Source organism: Ceratotherium simum, chromosome 7, assembly GCF_057802395.1.
Source record: "Ceratotherium simum simum isolate JZ-2026a chromosome 7, ASM5780239v1, whole genome shotgun sequence".
Taxonomy (NCBI): Eukaryota; Metazoa; Chordata; class Mammalia; order Perissodactyla; family Rhinocerotidae; genus Ceratotherium; species Ceratotherium simum.
In genome coordinates, this window is record NC_141906.1 from 74583798 (window position 1) to 74603534 (window position 19737).

General features: G+C 37.3%; 1 pseudogene; it reads left to right on the forward strand.

Moving 5' to 3' along the window:
- Window positions 1-16288: 16288 nt before the first annotated feature.
- Window positions 16289-17228, forward strand: LOC101400763 (olfactory receptor 8G3-like; annotated as a pseudogene).
- The last annotated feature ends 2509 nt before the right edge of the window (window positions 17229-19737 follow it).

Genomic DNA, 19737 nt, shown 5'->3' on the forward strand with positions numbered 1-19737 from the left:
AAAAGGTTATTTTACCTTAGCAAAAATTTGTAATTCATCGAGAAGGTTTGGTAAGAAACAGTCCATAGAGAGCAATGTATGTTCACAGGTAATGAAATTATTGCTATTACCTCATTATTTAGATAAAAAGTGTCAAGGGATTCATAGTGTCAGTCGCCTTGAGAGCAGCACCATTTCTGGGATGCCCCAGAGTCCATCTACCCATAATAATCCATACTACCTCTAGCATTGATTGTATAGTGGTGAGCATAGCTGCCTTCCATATTATCTCTACATATTAAAAAAAAAAAATCTTCAAAGGCCTCCATGTGGGTTTGTACTTTACATGCATGAAATATGGCACTTTTTAGGCAAGACTTATTTCTCTTAATTCAGGAAATAAACCCATCTGGTCAGCATCATTTGATGTTCTCAGTACTTTGAGTCCCTGGCCTTGTTTACTAAAAAGAGTATTGACAAAAGTTTCTAAAAGTGTGATCTCTAAAATAAATATTTTTTTAACCATTTGGAACCTACAAAATTCAATCTTTAATTCTTATTAAGTCCACAGAGCTGTGTTAGGGAACATGGGGGCATATGATAGGTGGTAAGACAATTCCTATATCATAGGAAATCACACTATAGTGGAAGAGATTGACAGTAATAAACAACACTGAATGTATTATGTGTATTTTGACATATCTTTGCAACGTTGCTGGCTCCACAGTTTTGTGATAAGGCTACCACCTCCATTTTTCTGACAATCCTATACTCATTTTCTCTTATCCCTAAAAGATATTTCTTTTTTTCTACCATTCACATTATAGAATCTCAGATTTAGAAGTGACATTCTTTTACTATTACAACCATATGGGTCATCTATGGACATAGAAAGTTAAAATTGAAAAAATTATTTACTTATTAATGATGAGTATACTTCTTACCCCAAAACTCTACCCATTCTGGAAAAAAAAAGTTGAACTTTTTGAGAGGGGGAACGGGATGTCTAAGCAGTAAATTCCCACTTTTCCCCCTCTCCCAGAAATATCCCATTGATGATCTTGAGAACAGCAAACAGAAAACTCCTGCAATTTCTCCTGGGAAGGAATAGTTCCCATTAATAAGACTCAGTAGCTCTTGGTGGCATTTTGCCAGTTTCTCAATTCCCACATCTTCTCTTGCCACTGGTAGCAGGATCTGGATGTGTTTTCTCTGTCTCCATAGAGTAGCTCCTTAGACTCCTGGAGATCAGATATTTCTGTTTCATTTTAGAGCCACTTCTAGATGACAACTCATGCTGTGTTTTTTCTGATGCCTCTGAATTTCAAAGCGTCCCTAAACAGTTGCATTAAAGAGACAAGCATAGACATCTCCAAACAACATCATGCTCTTCACTGCTCATCTCTATTATGCTGAGCCCAGAGGCAGGGCACAGAGTTACTGATTACTTGACTCAGCATGGGCATTTACACCTGATTAAAGTATATTTTAAAAAGCATCTGACTTGTCTAACAGGCTGAAACGGTGCTTCCTTTGTCATCAGCTTGCCTTCAAATATTAGGCAGTAACACCTCAATGAGATGTCACCTTTTATCTTATCTTGTAAAACCAAAACTTGTAATGAGTGAATAAATGTTATTTTTCTCTTTGGCTATTTTTTTTCTAGAGAGGAAGATTGGCCCTTAGCTAATATCCATTGCCAATCTTACTATTTTTGCTGAGGAAGATTAGTCTTGAGCTAACATGTGTGCCCATATTCCTCTATTTTTATGTGCGACACCACCACAGCATGGCTTGATGAACAGTGTGTACGTCCACACCCGGGATCCAAACATGCAAACACTGCACCACCAAAGCGGAGCACACAAAGTTAACCACTACATCATGGGACCAGCCCCTCTCTCTGAATATTAGAAGAAACTTCCTTCTTGGCTTTCTATTTACTTTTCAGTCCTTATCTTCATACCCCATTTTTTACTTCTATAAAAACTATCTGTATGTGTGCATGTATCTATACATATATGTGCAGATGTGTATGTATATATCTGTATGTTTATGAGTAACTTTATGTATATGTTTATATTATATAACAATATGCATTTTTATTGCTAGTATATGTTTTACAAAACTTGTGTGTGTGTAATTTTTATTATATTACTATAGCCATTAAACAAACAACATCTAGTAAATTTTGCACATTGATGACTGATAGAGGAAAATGACTATTTATGAGATTTTTTTGTGTTTTCAAGCATTTTTTTGTGTATTTGAACTGTTAAAAAGTGTTCAGAAGGATAAAAAATGTCTATACTGCCTCTAGTGAACTTAAAACTGGTGGAAGACATGCTATTAAAAACATTACAATAAACATCAGATAGATTTCAAAGTGGAGATGGAACTCAACCACAAAACAGAGAGATAAAGGACCTCAAAGAAGGAGACCTACTAAAAATAAGAAAAAAAAAAAAAAAGAAATACATAGGATTTATTAGGTACCATTACAGAAGAACATATGTTTTCAAATGTTTTAATAATTGAAAAGAGCATTATAGAATAAATACATTCTAACACTAGGCACTATGACAAACTTGGACAATGTTCTCATACAGAGTTTGTCTTTCATTAAATCTGACAGAAGTATATATTCATTTCTAAAAGAAAACAGCTTCTCATGTACAATTAGCATTTTTAGGGATCATCAGTAAGTCACAAGACTGAATTTTAGACAGAATCATTTTTTATATTTTGTGTTAGTTACAATTAGGTTTGACCGTGCATATCACACACACGAACACACAAACATACACACACAGATATATATGTGCACCACAGTGCCTTAAACCAAAAGATGATTCAGGGCTTGCACAATGCCTCATAGGGAATGTAAACATCTTTTAAATTGTAGCTCTGCTGGCTAAAACATGCAGCTTCCATCTTTTGGTCTCAGATAATGCTCCCGATCCATCCTTCATCTCTTTCACTCAGTCATCAGAAAGAAAGATATGAAAGTAGAAGGGACTGTCACCTAACTTGAGAAACCCTACCTGGAAGAGACAGATCTCACCTCCACATATTTCCCTTTGGAGAGGACTCAGTCATAAGGCCAAACCTATCTGCAATAGGGACTAAGAAATACCATGTTATACATATAACCATGTGCCAAACTAAGATTCAAGGTGTTTATTATCAACCAAGAAAGGGAGAGTGAAAATTAAGAATCATAGCAGTTTCATCCACTCATTTGAATATTTATATTTAATCATAGACAGCTCTATGTTGTTCTCTCTAGGGTTTAACATTTGAATTTAACATTGTATCTGAGTAGAATAACATATCAAATGTGATTAAAATAAAAAGTATAATTCATAAATAAGATATATTTACATTTGGATAACTATTAGGATTGGCTAGAAAGCTGTATGTCGTGCTGGTTGGAGTATTTCCTATAATATCTCAACAATGCTGGGTTCATTCCTATGGCCTTGTCTTCATTCATGCTGCTTTCCCATCCTGATGTGGCTTCTTGATTCCATTCTCCCTTTCCAAATTTTACACACTTTTCAATGACAAACACAAATGTTTAATTCTGCATGCATTTCTGACCACTCAAGGCTATTATCAGGCACACTTCTGGTTCATCACACATACTGTAATAATGACATCTTTTATCGTACTGTTTACTATTACTGCATGTTTGTGGATATTATCTCCATCAAAACTCTCAAATTCTTAAGAATAAAAATTGTGTCTTGGGGGCCAATCCTGTGGTGTAGTAGTAGTTATGAGAGGTTTGGGGATTTGATCGGAGACATAAAAGAAACTTTCCACTCCAAACAAATGGACCGAAGGTATATTTTATTATATAGAGGATAGTAAAGGCGATAGTCCGCAAACAGATCCAAATACGTCAAATAATAAGAGGGAAAAAACACCAGCTCGACTGGAAAGGGAAAACATCCACATCGGCTGAGATAGCAGCAGATTCGAATAGGTCATATAATAAGAGAGAAAAGCACCAGATCGATCAGAAAGGGAAACACCAGATCGACTGAAGGGAAATGACACAAATCAGCTGGAAAGAGAAACATCAGGTTGACCGAAAAGAGAACATATTAGATCAATTATTTTATAAGAAATCAATTATTTACAACAGCCACGCCCCACTGCCGGGTGAGTCCTGTCAATCGACATGGCTGGGCAAGGATCACATGTCCTGGGCAAGGTGTACCTTCCACAGGTGGAACTCTCACCAAGTCTCAGTCTCCAGCAGTTTTTTATAGCATTAATAATTTCCAGAATAAGCAGTTACAGAGCTTTTTTCAGAGCAAGCATCTAGTGTTCCCATGCATAAATGGTTATCAGTGGCATACGTGCACTGAGCCCCACTCCGGCAGTCGTCCCAGCCCAGTAGTTGTGCATGTGTATTATTTACCTTGCTTATTGTCCCAGCCTGGCACAGATGGCCAGTCTGCCCCACACTGCGGCGCCCGAAAGGCCTTGAAATTTTTACACATTGCAACTATCTCCATGGGAGAAGGGCCAGTTCCCACTATGTAGAAAGCAGCTTTTATATTTCTTTTTGTGCTGGTGGCTGGAGGTTAATGGAGCGGCCAAACGTGGCTGTACTCATGTCAAGACATTTTTGGCCGTGGCCGTCTCCATTAACCATAAGACATCATATGCACAGACCATGGACTTTGTACACAAGTACACAAGGCATATCCAGGAACCTAAAATTTAATGACTATAATAATTATAAAATTATCTCGCAATAAAGGACTCAAACCCCAAGGTAATCAATCAAATAATTCCTTAGAATATGAAATATTATTAACTTGATCTTGTAAATCATGTATAACATTAAAGATAATATTAGTTTGATCTGATATATTGAAACAGCATATACCCGGTATTTTAGTGCAAGGTGTTTGATGAAGAAGAAACAAATAGTCTCGAGTGGCTCGTTGTATAAGAGTCTCTCTACGTAGTTCCTGTAATTCCTGAGATATGGCTAAGAAGGCTCTAACAGTATCATTTATTATATGTGTCAACAAGAAGAAAAGGTGTTTAATTTGACGATGGTTGTCTACAATCAAGCCAGGATCAGGTAGTAGGAGGGCGGCCAGCGTTGCCACAGTAGAGATGGGAAGAAGGTTAACATGAGGGTCACAATCTGTAGCGAGTGCTCGTCTTACTCGGGAATTTTTGATAGGGAAAGCACCTATAAGAGGAACTATTGGGCCAATACCACAGGCAACAGATGTGTCAGTTGGAATGTGTGAGTATGCAGTATTATTACATAACCAGAAATATCCAACAGGTAGTCGTGAGGGAGTAGGAATAGTAACAGGGATAGTCTTATTGTAATAGAATGGAATATATGTACAATTAACACAATAACATGTGGTAGAAGTCACTCCTGATATAGGCATAGATACTAAAGAGGAAGAAACAGTTAAACAGACTTTAACATGTGACACATTAGATAAAGTAACATCTACGCCTAACAAACTAGCTTGCAGAAGTCCGGAAGGATTATTACTGTTTCTAAGACAAAAAGTAGCTTCATTTAGAACTGTATGAGCTAAATGTAACCACAGATTAGTGTTTTTAAGGGGAGTAGTGGCATTAGGAAGGATGCTAACAAATCGAGTTTCTTTAAGAAATGGGGAATCTGGATTCCCCTTTTTCCATGTGATACAAGAATACCAGCCGCCATCACGGAGGGTAACAGAAGGCAGGGCAATAGAGAAATTATAATTAGTTTTATGTGATTGATGAGATATAGGCTTATACCGAGAAGTTGCTTGATGTTTCTGAGACCAAATTTCTCGGCCATTCATAGTCCAGGTTATAGGTCCCACTGGTGTAGAGCAGTTGGTCCAGCAGTGCAGGGTCAAAGGTAGTCCTACGGAGACGTTGGTTGGTGTGGAGGTCTGCAGCAGACATGGAGGTGCAGCACAGCATAGCGAGCACAGCAGGAATATCTGTTCTCGCAAAGAAACAGAATTTTTAGGAACATGATATAATTGTTTATTTCCTGGATATATAACTATAAGGGTTGCAGTGGGCCCTTGGGCCACTACTTCTGCTGCACGGGGAGCCGCATTGGGTGGGTGTGTCACCCACACTTGCTCCAGGTTTCCATCCACCTGTAGACCAAAATCCTTGCATTCCTCTTTTAGTTAATTTACTTGGAGGTTGTCCTTGTGACACATTTGGAGTCAGGAAGCGAAGCACCAGTAATTGTCCCACTTGTTCCCCAGACTCTATAGTTAGTACTGTGTCACTACTATTATATAATATAAATTTTATTTTTTCTTGGTAATCTGGATCAATGACTCCTCCTAGTACATCAATACCTTTTGCTGCCAGTCCAGAGCGTCCTTTTAACAAACCAAAGGTGTTTTTGGGAAATTGTACCCCTATCCCAGTAGGGACTATAGACTGCTTCTTAGGGGGCAATTGAATAGAATAAACAGTAGATAAATCCAAACCAGCCGCTTCGGCCGTGGCATGAAAAGGTGGTTTAGCAGATTGAGTCAATGGCCAATATATTAAGGTCATAAACTCATGGGTGGCGGCTGCCACTTCTGTAATCTTTGCTGGTAATAATCTTGACAAAGGAATCTCATTAGGGCCTAGTGGCCTGTTATTTAACATATTTAGAGCAGTACTTAGATGGTTGTGCCACCCCTTTAATGAGCCATGACCGTGTTTCCTCAATTGTTGTTCAAGCAATTCATTCATTCGTTCTATGAGGCCTGCAGCTTGGGGGTAATAAGGTATATGATAAATCCATTCTATATGATTTTCCTTTGTGTAAGTTTGAATCAACTTACCTGTAAAGTGGGAACCGTTGTCACTCTGAATCTGTCTTGGTGTTTTATAATATAACTTAATTGTATTTAATAATTTTATGGCACTCTCTTGGGTGGCTACTTTAGCCGGCATAGCTAATAAATAACCAGAATATGTATTAACAGCAGTGCAGGCATAAGTATATCCACAAGAATTTGGCAAGGGTCCAATAAAATCTATTTGCCAGGTATGGGCGGGAAATAATCCCTTTTGGATATGACCTTGGTAAGGGTATGGAACTCCCCGTTTATTTAACTGTTGACATAACTGACACTGTTGTGGTACAGTGGCAATATCATCATGGGTGACAAGGATTCTCCTTTGTTGTGCCCACCTGTATGAAGCTTGTTTTCCCAAGTGTCCACTCTTCTCTTGGACCCATCGTGCTAAACCTAGATTGTGCGTTGCACGAATTTGCACCAGCTGATCAGCATGAGAATTATGCTTTCATTTTGCAGAAATTAAACTGTGAGCATCTACATGAAATACAGTAACAATTGTGGTTTGACATTATAACCATATGTCTTCCCATAATATTTTTTCCATATTTTTTTATTATTAATTTTCCAGTCCTGTTTTTTCCATTGTGGCATCCACGTTGCCAGACCTTGTGCCACTGCCCATGAATCAGTATATATATGACATTGTTGCCCCTGTTCTTGTTGAAGTGTCTGATACATCGCATAAAGTTTTTAGCATATTGGCTACTCATATTATCTCCAGTGGTGACAATTGTTTGCTGGGTGGGTGGGTTATAGGCAACTGCTTTCCATTTCTGTGAGCTCGATATCATTTTGGCAGAACCAACTGTAAACCAGGTATGTTTTTGCTGTTTTTGTCAATTGATCATATGAGACACCCCATTTAACAGGAGATTCTGTTATATCAGTCTTAGGTGACATAGTCGGGTCGCTGCTATATTGAGATACTTGTTTATGTAATAGAGACATCCCCTTTGAGCCAGGTTTGGCCCAATCCTGAATACACCATTTTCATTTGATAATGTTAAATTCTTGTGCATGTCCAATTTTATGAGTAACAGGAGTGCTGTGAATCCATTGCATAATGGGTATTTGGGATCGCATAATTACCTCATGTCCCAGGGTAAGGCTTTCTGAGTCTATTAGAGCCCAATAGCAGGCTAACAACTGTTTTTCAAAAGGACCACATCTTTCACTGGAACAAGGAAGTTTGCAACTCCAAAATCCCAGAGGATAACGTCGGGCACCTTGTTTTTGCCATAAACTCCAGCTGGCATATTGATCAATGACATCTACCTGTAATTTAATGGGTCCCAGTTTAATTGGCCATAGGTCTAAAGCAGTCTGAAGAGCATGCTTGGCTGCTTCAAAAGCTTTTTTTTTGTTTCGTTCCCCATTTAAATTTATATTTTTTCCTGGTAACTTTATATAAAGGTGCAAGGAGCCTACTTAAATGTGGAATATGTGCCCTCCAAAATCCAAATAATCCAATAAATTTTTGTGCTTCCTTTTTGTTATGAGGTGCTGCAGAATCCAATATCTTTTGTCTAGCTTTAGGTAAAATTTTTTGTTTTCTATTATTTCAAAATATTCTCAAAAATTTAACATTTGAACTTGGTCCCTGAATTTTAGCTGGATTATACTTCCATCCATCCTCCTCAAGTGTGTCTATTACTTTTTCTAACTGTTGTTGTATCCTTTTTTTTTTCATTTTCTTGGATTATAATATCATCTATATAATGTACTATTTGGACATCATTGGGAGCAGGTATCTTTGCCAAGGTTTCAGCAACCTGTCGATGGCAGATAGTGGGACTAGGCACATATCCCTGAGGAAGTCTAGTAAAGGTATATTGTTGTCCCAGCCATGTGAAAGTAAACTGTTCTTGGACACTTTTAGGTATAGGTATGGTGAAAAAGGCATTAGCCAAGTCTATGACCGCATACCAAGCGCCTGGATAACATTGCACTCTTTCTATAAGAGTAATCAAATCAGGGACGGCAGCTTGAATAGCCAGAGTCACTTTGTTTAGCTCTCTGTAATCTACAGTCATTCTCCATGTCCCATCACCTTTTTTAATAGGCCAGATAGGATTATTCCAGGCTGTAGTTACTCTGTGAAGGACTTTTACAGCCAAATAATTTTCTATGGTCTCAGATATTTCTTGCTGTCCTCCAGGGATATGATATTGTCTTTGATTGACCACTTGCGTGGCAGGTGGAATTTTTACTTTACGATGCAAACATCCCACAATTATAGCATTAATATGAAAAGACAAAGCTCTGACAGCAAACAGGTATCGTCCATCAGCCAAATTTAATGTCAATCCTTTTAGAATATCAATCCCAATTATATATTCTGGTATGGGCACAATCATGACTAGATATGTGCGCCGGGGTAGTTGCCCAATTTGGATAGAAAGATTAGTGGTGACTGCCTGGATTTCTTTTCTTCCCAATCCAGTTATCAGAATTGATGTACCTTGAAACTTATTTGGATTCCCATAGATAAGGGTGGCCTCTGCCCCTGTATCTACAAGTGCCTGCACACTAGTTGTAGATCCATTCTTCCAAAATATTTTAATTGGTACATGTGGTCTAATATCTTTTCTTATAGTGGCATTAATCAATACAGAGGTTTGGTCTTCCCTTTAATCACGTAAGTCAGCAAGAAGAGGATCCGAGGGAGGAGGCAGTACACTAGGTACAGTAGGCACTGGGTTGGAAGCATTCTCTATATTGTCCCTTTTATTTACTTGTTTTACATTTAGCCCTTTTTTTTTTATATATAGTTTCCATAATTCTTTAGTGTCAACTCCATCAATCTGATCTTTGGGTACTCCTGCCCGGAGTAGAGCCAAAAACATATCACCTTGAGTCATTTTATCCTTTTTAGAGAATGTTTCTCTTTTTTCCCTTCCTGGAGAGTTTTCAGTTATCTGCCAGTCTCCTAAGTCTCCCAGCTGCATAATCTTGTCTGCAAGTATAGGGTTTTCTGTTTCATTCATGAGAAGGATTGTAATTATTTGTTTATATGCCGGAGGTACAGTTTTTATCAACTTGTTTCGCACCTGGACACTTAAAGTCATTTCATTTAAAGCTTCATCACACCCCAAAAACACAGCCCATTTCATGGTTTCTTCTCTCATCTTTTGGACACAATCTTTTAAAGTGTATCACGGTGTATTAGTGTCCGGCCACATATCCTCCGTGGGGTATTTATCTTGAGCTCCTTTTACTGCAAGAGCCAATAAAGTTGCACCATCAGTGTCTTGTCCACGATCATTTGGGGGGTGAGAATTCATGCTCCAATCCCTGAAAGCTCCCCGTATTACTGAATTGTTGGACAAAATTATAAATTTAAAACCATCTCCTGCATCCAGATTAATTCCTGTGGCACTCATATCATATAGGCGAATAAGCCAGGTTATAACAGCTTCTCCAGGCTTTTGTGTAGCCCAGGCTAAGATATCAGAAATTTCTTGTAGGGTAAAATCCTCAATCATATCCTTTCTTACAAGATAATCACCATCCATTTCCATCTGCCGACTGTGAAAAGGACGTGCCTCTGTGCGTTTGGGCAGTTTTTTTTCTTCCTCATAATTAGTTTCTTCAGAATTATTGTCCCAGATATTACCATCCCATACGTCAGGGTCCCATTTAGGGCCGGCTGATGCTATGGCCATATGAACTTTTCATTTATTTATCTTTTCTTTCCTCTTTCTATATTTATATTTGGCCATTTTGACAGCAGCCTTCTCTGCTATAGCTTGGTAGTTGCGAGCCTGATCTCCCAGTGTATGATATTGACACTGAATCATAGCCAATTGAAACTGTAAATCTGAAACTTCTTTCTCCAAGAGTACCTTCTCTCTCTGTATCTTATCCCTATCTTCTATAGCCCAACGATAAGTAGTCAACAAACACCAACCTCGTCGTGTCAAAAAAGAAACATCATCTTTCTTTTTTCTTTTCACTGTCTGCAAAGCTTTGGTCACATCCAACGGTTCAAATGGTCACAGATGAATATCCCAAGATTTACATAACCCTGACCTACGAGCCCACTCCCCAGCCAGAGTGCAAATGGGAGGGTCCTCCCATCCTGGGATCTCCTCCACCTTGACTTCAGTTGCCTTTCGTTTGAATAAGAAAGGCATCTCCTTAACCGAATCCTGCTCACAGCGCCAATTATGAGAGGTTTGGGGATTCGATTGCAGACGTAAAAGAAACTTTCCACTCCAAACTAATGGACTGAAGGTATATTTTATTATATAGAGGATAGTAAAAGCGATAGTCCGCAAACAGATCCAAATACGTCAAATAATAAGAGGGAAAAAACACCAGCTCGACTGGAAAGGGAAAACATCCACATCAGCTGAGATAGCAGCAGATTCGAATAGGTCATATAATAAGAGGGAAAAACAGCAGACCGATCGGAAAGGGAAACACCAGATCGACTGAAGGGAAATGACACAAATCAACCGGAAAGAGAAACACCAGGTTGACCGAAAAGAGAACACATCAGATCAATTACTTTACAATAAATCAATTACTCACAACATCCACGCCCCACTGCTGGGAGAGTCCTGTCAATCGACATGGCTGGGCAAGGATCACACGTCCTGGGCAAGGCGTCCCTTCCACAGGTGGAACTCTCACCAAGTCTCAGTCTCCAGTTTTTTTATAGCATCAATAATTTCCAGAATAAGCAGTTACAGAGCTTTTTTCAGAGCAAGCATCTAGTGCTCCCATGCACAAATGGTTATCGGTGGCGTACCTGCACTGCACTGAGCCGCGCCCCCTCCCCCCCAGCCGCCGGCTGTTGTCCCAGCCCAGTAGTTGTGTACGTGCATTGTTTACCTTGCTTATTGTCCCAGCCCGGCACAGGTGGCCAGTCTGCCCCAGGCTGCGGCGCCAAAAGGCATTGAAATTTTTACGCATTGCAACTATCTCCATGTGAGAAGGGCCAGTTCCCACCATGCAGAAAGCAGCTTTTATATTTCTTTTTATTTTTTTTCTCTAGTTCTTTTTTTTTTAATTTTAATATATTTTATTTTTTAATTTTTTGTTTATTGCAGTAACATTGGTTTATAACATTGTAAAAATTTCAGGTGTACATCATTGTATTTCTATTTCTGCATAGATTACATTATGTTCACCACCAAAATACTAATTACAACCCATCACCACACACGTACTGAATTATCCTTTTCACCCTCCTCCCTCCCCCCTTCCCCTCTGGTAACCACCAATCCAATCTCTGTCCCTATGTGTTTGTTTATTGTTGTTATTTTTTATGCTGGTGGCTGTAGGTTAATGGAGCGGCCAAACATGGCTGTACTCATGTCAAGACAGTAGCTCAGTTCAGTGCACTCCACTTCAACGGTCCAGGTTCACTGATTCAGATCTCGGGTGCAGACCTACACTACTCATCAAGCCATGCTGTGGTGGTGACCCACATACAAACTAGAGGAAGATTGGCATGGATGTTAGCTCAGGGCTGATCTTCCTTAAGCAAAAAAAGAGGAAGATTGGCAATTGATGTTAGCTCAGATTGAATCTGCTTCACAAAAAGAAAAAAAAAAAAAGAAAAATTTGTCTTGCACTATACCATTTTTCTTGTTCTAAGGTTTGATAATTATTGATGAGCAACATTTTCCATAGGGATTATGAATTATTCTATTTAGTTTTTGCCCTTTTCACAGTAATTTGTAAAAATTCCTTTACAAAAAATATTAAATTCCCATATCAAACAATAATTTAAAGCATTTCAAGATAAATTTGATTAAGAACATTTATTTTAATTATTTCCAAAAATGATAAAACATTTAATGAATATTTTGAATAAACACATTTAATACAATTTTAATTTCAAAAAAAAATAATTTAATATTCATATGGAACTAAAATAATCTCTGTAACACATATAATTCTCTTGTTCCTCATTATTTCTCTTTCAATTTTAGAGGAAAATAAAATTATCATCTCCTTGTTAGTCTTGTTAGGAATTCCTTATGGGTTTATGGCAATATATAGCAGATGCCTTCAATCAGCCCCCTTGTTAAAATATTCCAGGTATTACTGTCTTATGAGTACATCATGATATCTAAATACAGTCAGTAGAGGTCAATGAAAATTAAAACTTTCAAATCTTACACACAAATCTTACAATGTAAGATTATTTTCCCTGATTTTTACTCTTCTCATGTAACAAATAACTTTTGAAAACTTCTTTAGTGTATGTCTTAAAAATTTCCTAAAATTTGGCATTTTTCAATGGCTTGGCATCAAATTCACTGGAGCTCTAACACTATCTATTACATCCTTGTTTCTAATCCATAATCTAACAAGAACAATGAATCACATCTATATGACACTATTAGACACTTGAGAACCAATGGGGGAAAAGGGAAATTCTAATTGTTTCTTTTCCCAAGAGTTGATACTTGTGGGATAAGATTCTAGTGGGAAGTCGTTATCACTGTTTGTTCCTAATCAGGTTCTCAGTATCTAAACCAGAGTATAAAATCATCATATCATAATAACCAGCCTTTGTGGAGGACCAGATGGCTTTGGGCATTGGCTTCATACGAGATCAAGGCCTGTGACTCAAAATATTTTCCAAAGGAGGCTTTTAGCGTATGACCCCCTTAGCATGAAGGAGTACTGCAAGGTTAGTACTCAGAACTATCCCCTAGCATTTTCAGTTCATTTTTTCCTCCAGAGCAGTGGAGGAGAAAAAACAAAGCACTGAACTCTCTGGGAAGAAGGAGGGGTATGTCTGAATCTCAGTCCTTGACTATTAAAATCTTAGTCTTCTGTTCTAGCTCCCTCCCAGTGTACACAGAGATGCACATAGCTATTTACCCATCTTCACCTGTCCTCATTCTACTATTCGCAGTCTCTGATGAGCACAGGCTCCTTTGTTATCTCCCTGTCCCCTGCAGGATAAAAATATGGCAAATATTTTTTGTTCACTCCTTTCAAATGAGGCAGTCTGAGGGCTTTGTTTACTTATATTGAGTCTATGTTAACTTCTTTCTAACCTTCCTTCAATGATTTTATTAAACACATTTATTGAGGCTCACTATATGCAAGGTACTTTGCCAAACACCGTATTGAGTTGACAGTCTAGTTGAGAAGAAAAAACGGTAAATAAATCATAATAATTAGTACAGAATTAATTAAGTGCTTAATGTAAATATAAGAAATGTATTCACAGGCACATAGAAAATGATTTTGTTAACTGAGGCTCTTACTATTAAAGTCTTTAACTAAAGGATCTTAACTATTAAATAGATTTCATAGAATAGATGGAATACAAGAAGAGAAAAGCTAAGGGAATATGATGAGTCAAAACTGAGCCTAACAAATACGCTTTTGTGGAATAGCTAATTCATATGATACTCGTTGGGACATAAAAAGAAAACTTTTCTTTTTTTTGTCCGATATATATCTTTGAATGATGGAGAAATTGGTTGACCTTTATTTGGATACTATGGAAAATATTGATGGTTTTAAGAGGTTAGTATTAAGTAGAAAAAATTTCTAAATATTTGTATTATTGTGTGTATTAATGGAAAGGAACAACAATAAGATATGCTGAGGAAAAAAAAATTAAAACTGTGGTTACCATTATGGGAACAAAAATGTTGGGCAATTGAAAGATATAACAGAGAGAAACTCAATAGATTACAATTAAGACAACATTGGCTTTTATTAATTTCTTACCAAGAGCCAGGAACTGGTAAGCACCTTGCAGGCATCATTTAATTTAGTTTTTATGTGAGACAGAAATTAGCATTCCATTTTTTCAGAGGATTGCAACAAGTATGTGATTGAGGTAAGGTTTGAATTCATGACTATCTAAGTTAAAATGACTATCTAACTTTAGAATTATAAAATCATGAAATATTGGAATTGAAAGAGATACTAAAGATGACTTAATCCACCCACCCTTCTAGGGCTTGCATCCTTGAACAATACCTGCTAAGTGGCTATTCGGGCTGTATTTTAACATTTCTGGCTGTAAGATCATGGTATGTCTGACTGTTGGAATGTTCTTTGATGAAAAACCAGATTTTTTTCCCTATACTTTCAAGCAGTTAGTTTTACTTTACTCTCTTGAAACATATGCAATGAGTCCAACACTTCTTAAATATAGCAGTATGTTTAACATTTGGTAACAACTGCCAGGTGCACCATGAATTTTTGCTTTACTAGCTAAATATCCTCAGTTATCTCAGCCATTATTCAAAATGTAAGATTTCTAGACAATTTTTCTGTATTGTACAGTTTTTCTATGTCACATAAAGCATTGTACTCCAAAGTGAAAACGTTAATCCAACTACTGCTTGAGTGAGAATATGAATTTCCATTTTCTAGAATCTACTCATTTTCTTTGCAAATCTAAGTGAAAAATACATTAGTCTTTTTTAGGAAAACAAATCACATTGTTGACTAATATTGAATTTAAACTAAAATTTCTAATTGTATTTGCATGTACTCTACTAATCCATATCTCCATCATCTTTAAATGCTATAGACAGTGCATACAGAATACATGATAAGAAGACACCTAGTGTTTTTCTTGCAAAATTTTTCTTATATTTTGGGAATAAGAGTAGTTTTCTGACCTCCACTACTATAACAATAAAGTCCAATTAATGTAAACCATTCAGTCTACTGCTTGTCTGGCCACAGTTGTGGAAAACTTGACCTAAATTTAAACCATTGTATTACTCCCCTGGGATTATTCAAATTAGAAACAAAGGAAGACAATACTTTATTCTTGGAGAAGTTATTGAGATATAAGTATGTTATATTCTTGCCTTGTGAGGTAATAGGGCTGAGTCATGGAACCTAGGACATACAGAATAGCAGAATTTCAGGTGAAATGATATTGACTGTTGCCCAGTGCTTCAGGTATTTTGAGCTGGAATTCTAGTAAGGAAAATGGTTTAGACCAAAATAACTTTTTCACAGATTTATGAATCCTGTGTTTATTAATTGTAGAAAGTGTTTGCTACTCTCTTCTTCTGAGACAAATGAAAATTTAATCATTGCCCCATTTGACATGTAGGACAGTAACATATACATGTAGAATATAGGAAGAAAAAAAGACTTTTCAGAAATAACAGTAGTAATCTTCCTACTAACTGACTCAAAAATTTGTGTTTCTCTTAAAAATTAGAAATATCCTAATTACAAGTTTCTTGAATTTATGATTCTTCCTTGGGTCAACTAGAATGATTGCCCTTGAGTAGTGGAAGAGACTCAAGAGATACCTGCATTACGAATCTCTTCTGATAAGGGATAAAATAATGATCTCCAGAGAGTTACTCTCTCTCCCTTTCACATGCACATACACATGAGAATATATACACACACACACACGAGCATACACACACACACACTCAAATACACTCATTTTCTCTTTTTTAAACTTAGAACCCTATGAGAGGATAATGGACCCTGGAAACCATTCCACGGTAACTGAGTTCATCCTCGCTGGGCTAACAGATCATGCTGAACTCCAACTACCACTTTTCTTCCTCTTCCTAGGAATCTATGTGGTCACGGTAGTGGGGAACCTGGGCATGATCACACTGATTGGGCTCAGTTCTCACCTGCACACCCCCATGTACTATTTCCTCAGCAGCTTGTCCTTCGTTGATCTCTGCCAGTCCTCTGTCATTACCCCCAAAATGCTGGTGAATTTCATGACAGAAAAGAACATCATTCCCTACCCTGAATGCATGACTCAGCTCTATTTCTTCATCTTTTTTGGTATAGCCGAGTGTCACATGTTGGCTACAATGGCATATGACCGCTATGTTGCCATCTGTAACCCTTTGCTTTACAATGTCATCATGTCTTCTCACATCTGCTTCTGCCTCACAGTGGGAGTTTATAGTTTGGGTATCATTGGATCTACAGTCCATACAGGCTTTATGTTGAGACTCCTTTTCTGCAAAACCAATGTGATTAACCATTATTGCTGTGATCTCTTTCCACTCTTGGAGCTATCCTGTTCCAGCATCTACATAAATGAATTATTGGTTCTGGGCTTGAGTGCATTTAACATCCTGATTCCTGCTTTGACTATCCTTGCCTCCTACATGTTCATCCTCTCCAGCATCCTCCGCATTCGCTCCACTGAGGGCAGGTCCAAAGCCTTCAACACATGCAGTTCCCACATCTCAGCTGTTGCTGTTTTCTTCGGCTCCCTTGCATTCATGTACCTGCAGCCATCATCTGTGAGCTCCATGGATCAAGGAAAAGTGTCCTCTGTGTTTTACACCATCATTGTGCCCATGCTGAACCCCCTGATCTACAGTCTGCGGAATAAGGATGTCAAATTTGCCCTAAAGAAAATTCTGGACAGTAGAACATATTCATGAATAGAATCAAGGTTATTATGTCATATCAGAAGCAGGCCTTTGGTTTGTTGAAATACGTAATTTATTAGTTTTTGTGTGAAAATTTTTGGATATTCAGTGACATTATTCCATATAACACACGTCCAATATTCCTATCTAGCCCGCTTCCTTTGAACTTGTATTACAATCACTATGCATGGAGAAACGAAAACTAAGAATAAAATCAAAGATGCTTGAGCATTAAAGGAGCCATATTTTTATTTTTTAATAATAATGCAAATATCAATAAGAACAGCAATGATGATGATGAAGATGATAGTAACAATATACATTATTGAGATTTATGAAATATCAAGCACTTTGTCAAGAACTTTAAATGGGTCATTTGTTTGATATGCAAAGTATTCCTTCCTGGTAAGCGCTAGTATTATTCCCTTTTTAAAGATGAAGTAATTGAAGTTTTACTTAGTTTGAGTAAATGTTCAGGGTCCCAAACATAATAAATGATCACCCCTATTAGCTACTGAAGCCATGATTTTACTGAAAATGGTATTTCCGCCCCAGGTAATTATGGGTAGGTCTAAAGACTCCCTGAAAACTCCCTTCTACACATCACACATCTCCAGTTATCTACATGACTGTGTTGCTATCCTCTGGATATCCTCCATGCTATTTTAACTTTATTTCATTTGACGTAATGAAGAAATAAAAATTTTTCAAACTTGGGCTAATCAAAGCAAATAGAGCAAAACTAGAAATTCATTATACTCTCAATATGGAGACTCAAATTATTATACTTGATGGCAACAATTTGTTTAAAAGCAGAGCTCATAATACTGTCTTATTATCTTTATACCAGTAATGCTATGGTATTTATGAGGCAACTGCTCATAAAAATCAAAAGTCCTGCTAACTTGTATCACTTTCATGTAGTTCATGCTGCTTTGCCCCATAATTTACAAACGATTGTCATTCCATGTCGATTTGATCTTTAGAACATTTCTTCTCTTCTCTCATTTTATTGCTTTTCTGCTCCTGGGCATTTAACATCTTGTATCTGTGAATTTACATGAAATGCTAAGTACTCAGTTGCCTCTGTCTTTCCCCAGTTAAAACCATCCTACTCGTTATTGTCTGATCAATATTTTTTAGATGTTGTTCTGTATTATTCACCAGCAAGGTAACTTGTAGTGTTTTCTACAGTTTACAAATATAGGAGAAAATATATAATATGTCTTTACTATACTTCACTACACTTGTATTCTATTATCCATTCATTCCTTGCAGTAGGACATTCATTCTTCAAGAGACCTCACATTTATTATTTGACTTAATTTTCATCAGTAATATAAAGCGGGAGAACATGGCCACAACCACAAATCTTGTCTTAAATATGATTCCTTGTCTAGTGCTCTGTCCAGTAGATTGCCATATATATAGATGGAACAACAGAGGACAAACCAAGAGTTCTTGAATTACTGGAGTTTGACCTTTGAAGTGCTGGAGCTTGACCTCATATAGAAAATATAGAGTAATTGAAAGGCAATTGTCTCATCAAGGAATTGGAGAAACACCTGTGCAGACCCAGAAAGATATGTCATATTTAGGGTAGTATGATCAAGCTACAAGGATAGAAAAATAGGCAAAGGCAGTTCACTAATCATTTCTGGGTCACTATAAGACATCACTCCTTATGTAAATAGAAGCTTTTTTTTTCCTCGGTAAGGATTTGCAAGCTAATAATATCACACTTAGGTTGGTGTGAAGGAAGGATGAAAAACAAGAACGAGGCTGAATTCAAGGAAACCAGTCAGCCGCCATTTTATTAGTTTAGGCAAGATATTGCATTTCAGTGATAGTGGAGCTAGAAAAGAATGAGACTTTCAAGAGATTTTTGAAAAATTGTATTGTTCAGACATGGTTGAATAGAAGTGAGTTGAAGGTCCAGGAAAGCATGAGGATGAATAGAAGTTTTTAGCTTGAATTATTAAATAAAAGGATAGATAATGGTAGAACTCCGAGGATGAAGCTCACTAACTTTAGGTAAGAATTCACAGTAAAGCAATTGAATAATAAAGTCTTGGTATAATTCAACCTCTCTCTCTCCGTCTCTCCCTCCATACATTCTTTCCTGAGTCAGAACATTTATCCTGACAGAATGTAAAAAATGGCTTCAATGAATCTCTGAGGAATTTTCATTATTGTATAATCATCTATGGAAAGGACTCTTTATATCCTTCCCATTTATAACCTCAGTGGAGCTCCAACTCTCTTTCTTACTACTTTTAGTCATCACACTGAAGTCAGTCAGTCATAGTCTATGCACCTGTGGGGTGCCATTCCATGCACATCGTATTCTCCTATAGACATGCTAGAATCCTGCAGCCACTACAATTCCAAAGCTAACAAAAGAGACTTCCTAATGAATGGGCTTGGGAGAACTTGCTCAAATATGAAATAATTATACTAGAAAGGATTCAAAATAAGAGATCATCTAATACCTTGTTTCTCAGAGTGGGGCATAGATATGCAGC